Below are 12,074 nucleotides of genomic sequence, written 5' to 3'. Positions count from 1 at the left end.
CCTGCCCCATATCCCAACACTGCCTGAACCCTCAATGCTCCCCCACATATCTAAACACCGCCTCATCCCTCAACCCCGGCCCCATATGTCAGCACCGCTTTATCCCTCACCCCTGCTCCATATCTCAACACCACCTCATCCCACAACACTCACCCTAAATCTCAACACTACATCATCCCTCAAACCCCCACCCCATATCTCAAACCCACCTCTTCCCTCAACCCCTGCCCCATATCTCAACACTGCCTCATCACTCAACGCCCACCCCATCTCAACACCACTTCATTCCTCGACCCCACCACAAATCTCAACACCACATCATCCCTCAACTCCCACCCCATCTCAAAACCAACACATCCCTCAACCCCCACCCTATAAGTCAACACCGCCTCACCCCATAAACCAAACCCCATATCTCAACACCACCTCATCCCTCAACTCCCGCCCCATATCTCAACACCGCCTCATCCCTCAACCACCGCCCCATATCTGAACACCACCTCATCCCTCAACCCCCGCCCCATATCTCAACCACAACTCATCCCTTAACTGCCACACCATATCTCCAAAGTGCCTCATCCCTCAAGTCCTACCACCGATATCTCATCCCCACCACATACCTCAGCCCCTACCCCATATCTCAACCCCACTTCAAACCTCAATCCCACCTCATCCTTCAACCCCCAACCCATATCGCAAAACCACCTCATCCCTCAATCCCCACCCCATATCTCAAACCCACCTCTTCCCTCAAACCCGCCCCATATCTCACCACCGCTTCATCCCTCAATCCTGCCCCATATGTCAACCGCACCCCACATCTCAACCCCACCTCATCTCTCAACCCCCACCCCATATCTCAAACCCACCTCATCCCTCAACTCCCACCCCATCTCAAAACCAACACATCCCTCAACCCCCACCCTATAACTCAACACTGCCTCACCCCATAAACCAAACCCCATATCTCAACAACACCTCATCTCTCAACTCCCGCCCCATATCTCAACACCGCCTCATCCCTCAACCCCCACCCCATCTCAACGCCACCTCATCCCTCAACCCCCACCCCATCTCAACACCACCACATCCCTCAACACCCACCCCATAACTCAAAACCGTCTCACCCCATAAGCCAACGCCCATATCTCAACACCACCACATCCTTCAACATCCACCCCATATCTCAACACCGCCTCATCTGTCAACACCCACCCCATATCTCAACAACACCTCATCACTCAACCCCCGCCCCATATCTCAACACCGCCTCATCCCTCAACCCCCACCCCATCTCAACACCACCACATCCCTCAACACCCACCCCATAACTCAAAACCGTCTCACCCCATAAGCCAACGCCCATATCTCAACACCACCACATTCTTCAACATCCACCCCATATCTCAACACCGACTCATCCGTCAACACCCACCCCATATCTCAACAACACCTCATCACTCAACGCCCGTCCCATATCTCAACACCGCCTCATCCCTCAACCACCGCCCCATATCTCAACACTACCTCATCCCTCAACCCCCGCCCCATATCTCAACACCACCTCATCTCTCAACCCCCACCCCATATCTCAAACCCACTACTTCGCTCAACCCCTGCCCCATATCTCAACACCACCTCATCCCTCAACCCTCCACCAAATATATCAACACTTCCTCATCCCTCAACCCCCGCTCCATATCTCAACACCAACACATCCCTTAAGTGTAACCCCATATCTCAAAACTGCCTCATCCCCCAACCCCTGCACCCGATATCTCACCCGCACCCCAAATCTCAAACCCACCTCCTCCTCAGCCTCCACCCCATATCTCAACACCACCTCATCCCTCAACTCCTGCCCCACTCAACACCGGCTCATCCCTCAACCCCCAACCCATATCACAACACCAAATCATCTCTCAACACCCACTCCATATCTCAACACCGCCTCATCCCTCAACTCCTGCCCCACTCAACACCGGCTCATCTCTCAACACCCACCCCATATCTCAACACCACCTCATCCCTCAACTCCCGCCCATATCTCAACACCGCCCCATCCCTTAACCCACACCCTATATCTCAACACCACCTCATCCCTCAACCCCTGCCCTATATCTCAACACAACCTCATCCCTCAAGCCCCCACCCCATATCGAAACCTCACTGCAAACGTCAACCCCATCTCATCCTTCAACCCCCAACCCATATCCCAAAACCACCTCATCCCTGAACCCCAAGACCATATCTCAAACCCACCTCTTCCATCAATCCTCGCCCCATATCTCAACACTGCCTGATCCCTCAAGGCTCCACCACATATCTCAACACCACCTCATCCCTCAACACCCGCCCCATATCTCAACACCACCTCATCCCTCAACGCACACCCCATATCACAAGACTGCCTCATTCCTCAAACCCCCGCCCCATATCTCAACACTGCCTGATCCCTCAATGCTCCAGAACATATCTCAGCACCGCCTCATCCCTCAACTCCCGCCCCATATCTCAACACCACTCATCCCTCAAACCCCACCCCATATCTCAAGACTGCCTCATTTCTCAAAACCCCACCCCTTTTCTCAACATCACCTTATGACTCACACCCCAACTTCCACCCGATATTGCAATGCCACGACATTCCTCAACCCCCACCCCATATGTCAACACCACATCATCCCTCAACTTCATACAATAACTCAACCCCACCTCATCCCACAACCCCACCTCAGCCCTCAACCCTTTCCCCATTTCTCAACACCACCACGTCCCTCAACCCACACCACATATCTCAAGACCGCCTCATTCCTCAACCCCTCCTCATATCTCACCACCGCTTCATATGTCAACCCCACTTCACATCTCAACCCCAGCTCATCTCTCAACCCTCACCCCATATCTCAATCCCACCACTTCCCTCAACCCCCGCCACATATCTCAACACCACCTCATCCCTCAACCAACACCCCATATCTCAACACCACCTCACCACTCAACCCCCGCCCCATATCTCAACACCACCTCATCCCTCAACCAACACCCCATATCTCAACACCACCTCACCACTCAACACCCGCCCCATATCTCAACACCACCTCATCCCTCAACCAGCACTCCATATCTCAACAACACCTTATCCCTCAATCACCACCCCATATCTCAACACCAACTCATCCCTTAACTGCAACCCCATATCTCAAAACCGCCTCATCCCTCAACACCGCCCCATATCTCAACCCCACCCTATATCTCAACCCCACCTCCTCCATCAAACCGCACCCCATATCTCAAATCCACTTCTTCGCTCAACCCCTGCCCCCTATCTCAACACCGCCTCATCCCTCAACCCCTGCCCCATATCGCAACACCACCTCATCCCTCAACCCTCCAACACATATATCAACACCACCTCATCCCTCAAACCCCACCCCATATCTCAAACCCACTTCTTCGCTCAACCCCTGCCCCATATCTCAACACTGCCTCATCCCTTAACCCTCCACCACATATATCAACACCACCTCATCCTTCAACCGCCACCCTATATCTCAACACCACCTCATCCCTCAACCCCGCCCCATATCTCAACACAACCTCATCCCTCAACCCCCACCCCATATGTCAACACCGCCTCATCCCTCAACTCCCGCCCCACTCAAACCCGGCTCATCCCTCAACCCCCAGCCCATATTTCAACACCACCTCATCCCTCAACACCCGCCCCATAACTCAACACCACCTCAACCCACAACCCCCACCCTAAATCTCAACACAATCTCATCCCTCAAACCCCCACCCCATATCTCAACACCGCTTCATCCCTCAACGCCCGCCACATATCTCAACACCACCTCATTCCTCAACCTCCACCTCAAATCTCAACCCCTGCCCTATATCTAAGCATAACCTCACCCCTCAAGCCCCCACCCAATATCCCAACCCCAATTCAAACCACAACCCACCTCATCCTTCAACGCCCAATCCATATCCCAAACCCACCTCTACCCTCAACCCCCCCCACCCCATATCTCAACACTGCCTGATCTCTCATTGCTCCATCAAGTATCTCAACACCACCTCATCCCTCAACCCCTACCCCATATCTCAAGACCGCCTCAGCCCTCAACTGCCACCCCATATCTCAAAATCCCGTCATCCCTCAAATCCCACGCCATATCACAGTGCAGCCTCATTCCTCAAACCCACAAAACACATCTCAACCTCCACCCCATATTGCAACGCCACCTCATTCCCCAACCGCCACCCCATATCTCAACCCCACCTCATCCCTTAACCTCATACAATAACTCAACCCCACCTCAGCCCTCAACCCCCTCCCCATTTCTCAACACCGCTTCATCCCTCAATCCCGCCCCATATGTCAACCCCACCCCACATCTCAACACCACCTTATCCCTCAAACACAACCCCATATCTCAACACCAACTCATCCCTTAACTGCAACCCAATATCTCAAAACCGCCTCATCCCTCAACCCTGCCCCATATCTCAACCCCATCCATATCTCAACCCCACCGCATCCCTCAAACCACACCCCATATCTCAAACCCACTTCTTCGCTCAACCCCTGCCCCATATCTCAACACTGCCTCATCCCTCAACGCTACTCCACATATATCAACACCACCTCATCCTTCAACCCCTACCCCATATCTCAACACCACCTCATCCCTCAACCCCCACCCCATATCTCAACACCAACACATCCCTTAACTGTAACTCCATATCTCAAAACTGCGTCATCCCCCAACCACTACCGCTGATATCTCACCCGCACCCCATATCTCAACACCACCTCAACCCACAACCCCCACCCTAAATCTCAACACAATCTCATCCCTCAAACCCCCACCCCATATCTCAAAACCGCTTCATCCCTCAACGCCCGCCACATATCTCAGCACCACCTCATTCCTCGACCTCCACCTCAAATCTCAACCCCCACCCTATATCTAAGCACAACCTCACCCCTCAAGCCCCGATTCCATATCTCAACCCCAATTCAAACCACAACTCCACCTCATCCTTCAACGCCCAACCCATATCCCAAACCCACCTCTACCCTCAACCCCCCCACCCCATATCTCAACACTGCCTGATCTCTCAATGCTCCATCAAGTATCTCAACACCACCTCAACCCTCAACCCCCACCCCATATCTCAAGACCGCCTCGCCCTCAACTGCCACCCCATATCGCAACACCACGTCATCCCTTAACCTCATACAATAACTCAACCCCACCTCAGCCCTCAACCCCCTCCCCATATCTCAATCCCACTTCAAACCTCAACCCCACCTCATCCTTCAACCCCCAACCCATATCCCAAAACCACCTCATCCCTGAACCCCCACCACATATCTCAAACCCACCTCTTCTCTCAACTTCCGCCCCATATCTCAACACTGCCTGATCTCTCAATGCTCTACTACATATCTCAACACCACTTCAGCCCTCAACCCCCTCCCCATTTCTCAACACCGCTTCATCCCTCAATCCTGCCCCATATGTCAACCCCACCCCACACCTCAAACCCATCTCATCTCTCAACCCCCACCCCATATCTCAACTCCACCCCATATCTCAACACCAACTCATCCTTAACTGCAACCCAATATCTCAAAACCGCCTCATCCCTCAACCCCGCCCCATATCTCAACTCCACCCCATATCTCAACCCCACCTCATCCCTCAAACCCCACCCCATATCTCAAACCCACTTCTTCGCTCAACCCCTGCCCCATATCTCAACACCAACTCATCCCTTAACTGCAACCACATATCTCAAAACCACCTTAGCAACCCTGCCCCATATCTCAACCCCACCCCATATCTCAACCCCACACATCCCTCAAACCCCAGCCCATATCTCAAACCCACTTCTTCGGTCAACCCCTGCCCCATATCTCAACATTGCCTCATCCCTCAACGCTCCTCCACATATATCAACACCGCCTCATACCCCAACCCTTACCGCCGATATCTCACCCGCACCCTATATCTCAAACCCACCTCATCCTCAGCCCCCACCACATGCCTCATCCCTCAACTCCTGCCCCACTCAACACCGGCTCATCCCTCAACCCCCAACCCATATCACAACACCACCTCATCCCTCAACGCCCGGCTCATATCTCAACACCGCCTCATCCCTCAACGCCTGCCTCATATATCAACACCACCTCAGCCCTCAACTCCCGCCCCATACCTCAACAACACCTCAACCCACAACCCCCATCCTAAATCTCAACACAATCTCATCCCTCAACCCCCCACCCCAAATCTCAACACCGCTTCATCCCTCAACACCCACCACATATCTCAACACCAACTGAATCCTCTACCTCCACCTCAAATCTCAACCCCGCACTATATCTAAGCACAACCTCACCCCTCAAGCCCCCACCCCATATCTCAACCCCAATTCAAACCTCAACCCCGCATCAATCTTCAACTCCCAACCCATATCCCAAACCCACCTCTACCCTCAACCCCCATCCCATATCTCAACACTGGCTGATCTCTCAATGCTCCACCACATATCTCAACACCACCTCATCCTTCAACCCCACTCCATATCTCAAGACTGCCTCAGCCCTCAAAGCCCACGCCAGATCACAGTGCAGCCTAATTCCTCCAACCCCCACCCCACATCTCAAACTCCATCCCATATTGCAACACCACCTCATCACTCAACCCCCGCCCCATATCTCAACACCGGCTCATCCCTCAACCCCCGCCCCATATCTCAATCCCACTTCAAACCTCAACCCCACCTCATCCTTCAACCCCCAACCCATATCCTAAAACCACCTCATCCCTGAACCCCCACCACATATCTCAAACCCACCACTTCCCTTAGCCCCCGCCCCATATCTCAACACAGCCTCATCCCTCAATCCTCCACCCCATATCGCAACAACTCATCTCTTAACTGCAAACACAAATCACAAGACTGCCTCATCCCTCAACCCCTACCGCCGATATCTCACCCACACCCCATATCTCAAACCCACCTCCTCCTCAGCCCCCACCCCATATCTCAAAACCGGCTCATTCCTCAACTCCTTCCCCACTCAACACCGGCTTATCCCTCAACCCCCGCCCCATATCTCAACACCACCTCATCCCTCAACACCCGCCACATATCTCAACACCACCTCATTCCTCAACCCCCACCACAAAACTCAACCCCCACCCTATATCTTAACACAACCTCACCCCTCAAGCCCCCACCCCATATTTCAACTTCAATTCAAACCTCAAGCCCACCTCATCCTTCAACCCCCAAACCATATCTCAAACCTACCTCTTCCCTCAACCCCCACCACATATCTCAACACTGCCTGATCCCTCAATGCTCCACCACATATCTCAACACCACCTCATCCCTCAACCCCCACCCCATATCTCAAGACTGCCTCAGCCCTCAACTCCCACCCCATATCTCAACACCACCTCATCCCTCAAATCCCACACCATCTTACAGCGCAGCCTCATTCCTCTAAACCCCACCCCATATCTCAATACCAGCTTATCCCTCACACCCCACCCCACATCTCAACCTCCACCCCATATTGCAACACCACCTCATTCCTCAACTCCCACACTATATCTCAACACCGCCACATCCCTCAATGCCCACCACATATCTCAACACCGTCTCATCCCTCAACCACTCCTCATATCTCACCAGCGCCTCATCCCTCAACCCTGCCTAATATGTCAACCCCACCACATATCTTAAATCCACCTTATACCTCAACCCCACCCCATATCTCAAACCCACCTCTTCCCTCAATCCGCACCCCATATCCCCACACCACCTCATCCCTCAAACCCCGCCGTATATCTCAACACAGCCTCATCCCTCAAGCCCCCACCCCATATCTCAATCCCACTTCAAACCTCAACCCCACCTCATTCTTCAACCCCCAACCCATATCCCAAAACCACCTCATCCTCTGCCCCCACCACATATCTCAACACGGCTCATCCCACAACCCCCACCCCTTATCTCAACACCACCTCATCCCTCAACCCCCGCACCATATCTCAACACAGCCTCATTCCTCAACCCCCACCCCATATCTCAAGACTGCCTCAGCCCTCAACTCCCACCCCATATCTCAACACCACCTCATCCCTCAAATCCCACACCATCTTACAGCACAGCCTCATTCCTCTAAACCCCACCCCATATCTCAATACCAGCTTATCCCTCACACCCCACCCCACATCTCAACCTCCACCCCATATTGCAACACCACCTCATTCCTCAACTCCCACACTATATCTCAACACCGCCACATCCCTCAATGCCCACCACATATCTCAACACTGTCTCATCCCTCAACCACTCCTCATATCTCACCACCGCCTCATCCCTCAACCCTGCCTAATATGTCAACCCCACCACATATCTTAAATCCACCTTATACCTCAACCCCACCCCATATCTCAAACCCACCTCTTCCCTCAATCCACACCCCATATCCCCACACCACCTCATCCCTCAAACCCCGCCGTATATCTCAACACAGCCTCATCCCTCAAGCCCCCACCCCATATCTCAATCCCACTTCAAACCTCAACCCCACCTCATTCTTCAACCCCCAACCCATATCCCAAAACCACCTCATCCTCTGCCCCCACCACATATCTCAACACCGGCTCATCCCACAACCCCCACCCCTTATCTCAACACCACCTCATCCCTCAACCCCCGCACCATATCTCAACAGAGCCTCATTCCTCAATGCGCACCCCATATCTCAACACCACCTCATCCCTCAACCCCCGCCCCATATCTCAGGACCGCGTCAGCCCTCAACTCCCACTCCATATCTCAACATAACCTCATCCCTCAAACCCCGCCCCATTACCCAGCGCAGCCTCATTCCTCAAATCCCCGCCCCATATCTCAACAGCACCTCATCCCTCACACCCCACATCTCAACCTCCACCCCATATTGCAACGCCACCTCATTCCTCAACCCCCGCCTCATATCTGAACAATGCCTCATCCATCAACACCCGACACATATCTCAACACCACCTCATCCCTCAACTCCCGTCCCATATCTCAACACCGGCTCATCCCTCAACCCCTGCCATATATCTCAACACAGCCTGATCTCTCAATGCTCCACCACATATCTCAACACCACCTCATCCCTCAACCCCCACTCTATATCTCAAAGGCGCCTCAGCCCTCAACTGCCACCCCATATCTCAACACCACCTCATCCCTCAAGCCCCCACCCCATATCTCAATCCCACTTCAAACCTCAACCCCACCTCATCCTTCAACACCCACCCCATTTCTCAAACCCACCTCTTTGCTCAACCACCGCCTCATTCCTCAAAGCCCTCTCCATATCTCAACACCACCACATCCCTCAAACCCCATGCCATGTCACAGCACAGCCTCATTCCTCAAACCCCCACCCCATATCTCAACACCACCTTATCCCTCACACCCCACCCCACAACTCAACCTCCACCCCATATTGCAACACCACCTCATTCCTCAACCCCCACCCCATATCTCAACACCACATCAACCCTCAACCTCATCCAATAACTAGACCCTACCTCAACCCTCAAACCCCTCCCCATTTCTAAACACCGCCACATCCCTCAATTGCTCCTCATATCTCACCACCGCTTCATCCCTCGACCCCACCCCATACGTCAACCCCACCCCATAACTCAACCCAACCTCATCCCTCAACCCCCACCCCATATCTCAAACCCACCACTTCCCTCAACCCACGCCCCATACCTCAACACTGCCTCATCCCTCAATCCTCCACCACATATATTAACACCCTCATCCCTCAAACCCTGCCCCATATCTCAACACCACCTCATCCCACGACCACCACCCCATATTTCAACAGCATCTCATCCCTCAACCCCTGCCCTATATCTCAACACCACCTCATCCCTCAACCACCACCCCATATCTCAAACTCACCACTTCCCTTAGCCCCCGCCCCATATCTCAACATTGCATCATCCCTTAATCCTTCACCACATATATCAACACCGCCTCATCCTTCAAAAACCACCCCATATCTCAACACCACCTCATCCCTCAACCCCCACCCCACATCTCAACAACTCATCCCTTAACTGCAAACACAAATCACAAAACTGCCTCATCCCTCAACCCCTACCGCCGATATCTCACCCGCACCCCATATCTCAAACCCTCCTCCTCAGCCTCCACCCCATATCTCAACACCACCTCATCCCTCAACTCCCACCCCATATCTCAACACCTCGACCCACAACCCCCTGCCCAAATCTCAACATCACCTCATCCCTCAACCGCACCCCATATCTCAACCTCGCCTCTTCCCTTAACCCCCACCCCATATCTCCACACCACCTCATGTCTCAACCCCACCCCATTCCTCAAGCCTACCCTATAACTCCACGCCATATCATCCCTCAACCCCCACCCCATATATCAACTGCTCCACCTTTGGCGGCCGTGTCTTCAGCTGGTGGGCTGGGTGTCAGCTTTCCGGGCAACTCCCTCCCTAAAACTCTACCGCCTCACTCGCCCTCCCCCTGTGAGATGCACCTTTAAAAGCACGTCTTTGTCCAGGCCTTTGGTCCTCTGACCCAATGTCTGCTGGCCCGCTCTCACGTGGGCACAGCCTCAAATTCTGGCGGACAGTCGCTCTCGCCAAGCGTCTCGGGACCTCTCAATGCAGCCAAGGGCCAGTTGCTGCCATCGTCCCAGTTTCCCGCCTGGAAGGTCCAAACGTGTCAACTCACGGCACTGATCTAGAACGGGTTCACGAGGAGAGAAGGCCCGCTTGCTTTCGTGACCCTCCACCCCCACCCCTCCCCCTCCCCAACTCATGGTTTACCACTGCTGGTCCCCACTCCCCCATTCATCACTGGACACCCCCACTGCACCCCACCCCCACCCCCCCCCAATGAGGTGGGAAATATCTTCACGACCTAATAGTCAGTCGAGCAGCAGAAGCGAACGCAAACCCCGCCACCGCCCCCCCCGCAACCCCCCCCCCCAACCCAACCCCCACCAACCTATTAAACCTCAGATAGTAAGAAGAAAGCAAAAATCTACATCGGATTTCTAGGGGGCTGCCCAAATTGACACCGGGGGATCGGACCTGGTGCGTAAACCCGCCGGTTGCGGGAGGTAGGAATGGGAATCACTCGCCAGCCTTTTAGCTCCGAGGAACATGAAGAGTTACAGCGCTGTCGGACTGTGGGTGAAAGGGGGAGGAAAGGAAGACTGGTCAAGGCGGCTCGCTCGACCTACAGCCGACCTCGCGCCGAGCCGGACGAAGGGGCTTGGCCGAGAAGGGGGCCCCCCTTTCAACGCCCGGCGGAGGTGGAGTGATGAGGAGGGGAGGGGGGGGGATAGGAAGGCGCCCCCCGCCTCAGCGCACTTTATAAAACTATAAGACATCAGAGCAGAAATTAGGCCATTCGGCCCATCGAGTCTGCTCTGCCATTCAATCACGGCTGATAAGTTTCTCAACCCCACTCTCCCACCTTCTCCCCGTAACCTTTGATCCTCCTTACCAATCAAGGACCTATCTATCTCGGTCTTAAATACGCTCAGTGACCCGGCCTCCACAGCCTTCTGTGGCAATGAATTCCATAGATTCACCACTCTCTGGCTAAAGAAGTTTCTCCTCATCTCTGTTCTAAAAGGTCTTCCCTCTACTCTGAGGCTGTGACCTCGGGTCCTAGTCTCTCCTACTCATGGAAACATCTTCCCCACGTCCACTCTATCCAGGCCTTTCAGTATTCTGTAAGTTTCAATCAGATCCACCCCCTTCATCCTTCTAAACTCCATCAAGTATAGACCCAGGGTCCTCAAACATTCCTCATGTGTTAAGCCTTTCGTTCCTGGGATCTCTCAAGCGGCGCAAGTCGTTCTGTCTCCGAAATTTGACATTCTTGCATCTGTCCCAACTGGTCAGCGAGATAAAGCTTGTCCAACGTGTGGCTTAATCTCCCCCCCCACGACCCCCCCAACCCCCCGCCCCCAGC

This window comes from Carcharodon carcharias (assembly GCF_017639515.1).
Source record: "Carcharodon carcharias isolate sCarCar2 chromosome 27 unlocalized genomic scaffold, sCarCar2.pri SUPER_27_unloc_1, whole genome shotgun sequence".
Lineage (NCBI taxonomy): Eukaryota > Metazoa > Chordata > Chondrichthyes > Lamniformes > Lamnidae > Carcharodon > Carcharodon carcharias.
This window is presented reverse-complemented; position numbering follows the sequence as displayed.